The following is a 5,547-nucleotide window of genomic DNA, read 5'->3' on the forward strand; positions in this document are numbered from 1 at the left end:
ATCCGAGCAGATAGGATGTTGGAGGTGTGTCCGGTGAGGGACGACGCGCCCGCTGGAGCGTGTGTGGCACGGTCCGTCCCCATCAAAATTCGGCCCGGTGTGCCTCGTAACACCTTACGGGGTGTGGACACCCACACACACCCTGAGTTGACCAGGGGTGTCCCCAGTGTGACCGCCACTCACCTGCTGCCCTCAACACGCCCGCGTCCGCACCATCGTCCCCCCTGAGGGCAATGCAAGTGCGCGGTCGCAGCTGCCGACCCCATTCCAGCTATCATGTAACTTATTCGGACCCGCCCTTCGCGCTTCTCGTTTTTCGTACCAACCCAGCGCCGATCTCGGCCGTCATTCTCCGCTCGCGCCGGCCGCCCATGCGCTCGCGGGGCTCCCCGACGGGGCGGGCCTCGTGCTGATGGACCCAGCCGAGGTGCCCAACCAGTTGGAGTCGCGCCGACGCGCTGCGCGCGACCACCAGCCAGCTTTTCAGCGCGGTCGAGGACGGTGCGCCGAAAGAGTAGACAGTCTCCGGTCCATCCGGAATTTTGTCGTTTTAGTTAGCACTGCTGCTGCAGACAGGGCCCGCGTGACCCCATGCCCTTCCCGGATCCAGCTCGCTGAGGTGTGACGTCACCCCGCTGACCGCCCATAGGTGGCTGATCGAAGCGCCACTCATCGCCGCGTTCGCGCGCCTGGCTCTCAGAGGGCTCCTGCGGCTCTCGCTCGTCGCGTGACCGCCGCCGACATCATGTGCTCGGTCGTCCCCGCCGGCGCGGAGCTGCGCCACGTCGAATTCTTCGGTGGCTCGACCGCCGGCGCGCCCACCCTCGCCGTCCGACACGCCTCGGAGCTGTCGGTGCTAAGTACTTATCGAGCCGAGGGTCTCGCTGTGACGAATAGAGGGCGGGGGCGTGGTGCTTGGCACTACCCCGAACCGCCCTGCCCGCGAGAGCAACCGCCTACGCGCCGCTCGCGCCAGAGAGCGCGACGACGGCGTCTCACGTTGTGAGGCCTTGTGTTCTCCGCCGCACTGAGCGGGCGATGCGTCCTAAGTACGTATCGAGCCGAGGGTCTCGCCGCGACGAATAGAGGGCGGGGGCGTGGTGCTGGGCCCTATTCCAAACCGCCCTGCCCGCAAGAGCAACCGGCTATGCGCCGCTCGCGCCAGAGAGCGCGATACACGCGATGATGGGGTCGCCGTCCGACACGCCTCGGAGCTGTCGGTGCTAAGTACTTATCGAGCCGAGGGTCTCGCCGCGACGAATAGAGGGCGGGGGCGTGGTGCTTGGCACTACCCCGAACCGCCCTGCCCGCGAGAGCAACCGCCTACGCGCTGCTCGCGCCAGAGAGCGCGACGACGGCGTCTCACGTTGTGAGGCCTTGTGTTCTCCGCCGCACTGAGCGGGCGATGCGTCCTAAGTACGTATCGAGCCGAGGGTCTCGCCGCGACGAAAGGAGGGCGGGGGCGTGGTGCTCATCCCGGGCCCAACCGCCCTGCCCGCAAGAGCAACCGGCTCCGCGCCGCTCGCGCCAGAGAGCGCGACGACGGCGTCTCACGTTGTGAGGCCTTGTGTTCTCCGCCGCATGAGCGGGCGATGCGTCCTAAGTACGTATCGAGCCGAGGGTCTCGCCGCGACGAATAGAGGGCGGGGGCGTGGTGCTGGGCCCTATCCCAAACCGCCCTGCCCGCAAGAGCAACCGGCTCCGCGCCGCTCGCGCCAGAGAGCGCGATACACGCGATGATGGGGTCGCCGTCCGACACGCCTCGGAGCTGTCGGTGCTAAGTACTCATCGAGCCGAGGGCCTCGCCGCGACGAATAGAGGGCGGGGGCGTGGTGCTTGGCACTACCCCGAACCGCCCTGCCCGCGAGAGCAACCGCCTACGCGCCGCTCGCGCCAGAGAGCGCGACGACGGCGTCTCACGTTGTGAGGCCTTGTGTTCTCCGCCGCACTGAGCGGGCGATGCGTCCTAAGTACGTATCGAGCCGAGGGTCTCGCCGCGACGAATAGAGGGCGGGGGCGTGGTGCTGGGCCCTATCCCAAACCGCCCTGCCCGCAAGAGCAACCGGCTATGCGCCGCTCGCGCCAGAGAGCGCGATACACGCGATGATGGGGTCGCCGTCCGACACGCCTCGGAGCTGTCGGTGCTAAGTACTTATCGAGCCTAGGGTCTCGCCGCGACGAATAGAGGGCGGGGGCGTGGTGCTTGGCACTACCCCGAACCGCCCTGCCCGCGAGAGCAACCGCCTACGCGCCGCTCGCGCCAGAGAGCGCGACGACGGCGTCTCACGTTGTGAGGCCTTGTGTTCTCCGCCGCACTGAGCGGGCGATGCGTCCTAAGTACGTATCGAGCCGAGGGTCTCGCCGCGACGAATAGAGGGCGGGGGCGTGGTGCTGGGCCCTATCCCAAACCGCCCTGCCCGCAAGAGCAACCGGCTCCGCGCCGCTCGCGCCAGAGAGCGCGATACACGCGATGATGGGGTCGCCGTCCGACACGCCTCGGAGCTGTCGGTGCTAAGTACTTATCGAGCCGAGGGTCTTGCTGTGACGAATAGAGGGCGGGGGCGTGGTGCTTGGCACTACCCCGAACCGCCCTGCCCGCGAGAGCAACCGCCTACGCGCCGCTCGCGCCAGAGAGCGCGACGACGGCGTCTCACGTTGTGAGGCCTTGTGTTCTCCGCCGCACTGAGCGGGCGATGCGTCCTAAGTACGTATCGAGCCGAGGGTCTCGCCGCGACGAATAGAGGGCGGGGGCGTGGTGCTGGGCCCTATTCCAAACCGCCCTGCCCGCAAGAGCAACCGGCTATGCGCCGCTCGCGCCAGAGAGCGCGATACACGCGATGATGGGGTCGCCGTCCGACACGCCTCGGAGCTGTCGGTGCTAAGTACTTATCGAGCCGAGGGTCTCGCCGCGACGAATAGAGGGCGGGGGCGTGGTGCTGGGCCCTACCCCGAACCGCCCTGCCCGCAGGAGCAACCGGCTACGCGCTGCTCGCGCCAGAGAGCGCGATACACGCGATGATGGGGTCGCCGTCCGACACACGCCTCAGAGCTGTCGGTGCTAAGTACTTATCGAGCCGAGGGTCTTGCTGTGACGAATAGAGGGCGGGGGCGTGGTGCTGGGCACTACCCCGAACCGCCCTGCCCGCGAGAGCAACCGCCTACGCGCCGCTCGCGCCAGAGAGCGCGACGACGGCGTCTCACGTTGTGAGGCCTTGTGTTCTCCGCCGCACTGAGCGGGCGATGCGTCCTAAGTACGTATCGAGCCGAGGGTCTCGCCGCGACGAATAGAGGGCGGGGGCGTGGTGCTGGGCCCTATCCCAAACCGCCCTGCCCGCAAGAGCAACCGGCTCCGCGCCGCTCGCGCCAGAGAGCGCGATACACGCGATGATGGGGTCGCCGTCCGACACGCCTCGGAGCTGTCGGTGCTAAGTACTTATCGAGCCGAGGGTCTTGCTGTGACGAATAGAGGGCGGGGGCGTGGTGCTTGGCACTACCCCGAACCGCCCTGCCCGCGAGAGCAACCGCCTACGCGCCGCTCGCGCCAGAGAGCGCGACGACGGCGTCTCACGTTGTGAGGCCTTGTGTTCTCCGCCGCACTGAGCGGGCGATGCGTCCCGAGCCGAGGGTCTCGCCGCGACGAATAGAGGGCGGGGGCGTGGTGCTGGGCCCTATTCCAAACCGCCCTGCCCGCAAGAGCAACCGGCTATGCGCCGCTCGCGCCAGAGAGCGCGATACACGCGATGATGGGGTCGCCGTCCGACACGCCTCAGAGCTGTCGGTGCTAAGTACTCATCGAGCCGAGGGCCTCGCCGCGACGAATACAGGGCGGGGGCGTAGTGCTGGGCCCTAACCCGAACTCGCACGATGTTTGTTTACCTTTTGTGAATGTGCCCACTACTACTACTACTCGCGTTTGTGCGCGACTCCTTTATCGAGTTTTAGAATGTGACCGCCGGGGTAAGCCATAGGGAGAAGGGAGTTCATCGGCATTCGCGCCGTGTGGACCCCCCCCCCCCCAAGCAATCGCTCAGCGATGTCGTGAGTTCAGTAGGATTTGCCTCCTTCTCTTTCTTACACACAGAGCCAGACCTCTTCTAGACTGCGGTCTGCGGGGCTAGTCCAAGGGCTCATCTGCGGGCTGCGAGGCGTGCGCGTAGCGAGGTGTAGCGCCCTCCACCTCCCCCGTCTCCGCCGTGTCCCCACCGTCAAACAGCTCCTCGTCATCCTCGTCACCTATCTCCGCCCGCACCACTGCCACCCGCTCGTCAATCAGTGCCTGCCACGCCCTCTTGAAAAGCTTGAGCGCATGGCCCGAGTAGGAGAGGCCGTGCTCTTCCGCAAACTGTTCGCGCACCTCCCTCGCGGATTGCGACTCAAAGTTGGACGCGGTGACGTGCTCGGCGAGCCACTTGTGCGCCTCGCCCTTGCGCCTCCAACGGAATCCACCAGCAGCAGCCGCATCCCAGTCCTCGTCGCCAGGCTCCTGCGCTTCCTCCTCCTCCTCCCCCTCCGCGTCGTCACCGAGCCGGTACTCGGCCTCCTCCTCCTCCTCCTCCTCGTCCGAGGCTGCCCGCTGCCGCTTCCGGCGTTTCTGCACGGAGCATTCAAGGACGGCAAGCATGTGGGCAGTGTGCGTCCGACATGGCCGCGCCGAGGAGCACACCTCGAAGCCGCACCGCACGTTGTGCTTGGCGGTGCCGGTGCACATGACGGGCTCGCCGCCCGCCTCAATGCGGGCGGCGTGGATGACCGCGAGGGGCGACTCAGCGGTGGCGTCGGCGATGGCACCCTCGAGAGCAGCTTTGAGGAGCGGGGCAGCAGCGGCGAGACGCGCCCGCCCCGCCTCACTCAGGCCCATGAAGGATTGCCCTTGGTAGACGAAGTGGTGAAGGAGCGTGTGAGGCTCGTCCGCCACCGGGACCACCTCCCACCCAGAGGAGGCACCCTCGCCGCCAGCATCCGCCTCGGCACTGCTGCCCGCGCCCGCACCGCTCGCAAAGCCGCCGGACGAGCAGTCGCCCCCGCACGCCGCAGCACCCGCTGCAGCACCCGCCGCCGCACCCGCCGCAGCACCCGCCGCCGCGCCCTCGCCGCTGCCGGTGCGGGGCTGCGCCTGAGCGCAGAGGATCGAGCGCGAAGATGTCAGCGGGTGCAGTGGCCGGGGTGGGGGCAACCTCTCGCGCACACCCGCACGGACGTCATGTAGTCGATGACCTTGAGCAGCCGCGTGTTGATGGTCGTCTTGGACTCGGTGGTCGCGTAGTCCGGCACAGACTTGGCGAGCTGCTCGCGGAGCCCGCCAAAGAGCTGGGCGGTGGGGGTGTCGCTGTCGCCCTCATATGCGATGAGGTCCCACTCGTCGAGCCTGAGCCTCTCGGAGGCACTCAGGATGTTGTTCTTGAACCGCTTGAGCAAGTTGGAGTAGGACGCGCCCCTGTTGGAGAGGGTGAAGCCGAACGAGACGAGCGGGTGGCTGCTCTCCTCGCCAGCGAGCCCTTTGCCAAAGGGCAGCGCAGCGCCACCAGTTGGCAGGATGGTGCACAGCCA

The sequence above is a fragment of the Emiliania huxleyi genome, assembly GCF_000372725.1.
Source record: "Emiliania huxleyi CCMP1516 unplaced genomic scaffold EMIHUscaffold_611, whole genome shotgun sequence".
NCBI lineage: Eukaryota > Haptophyta > Isochrysidales > Noelaerhabdaceae > Emiliania > Emiliania huxleyi.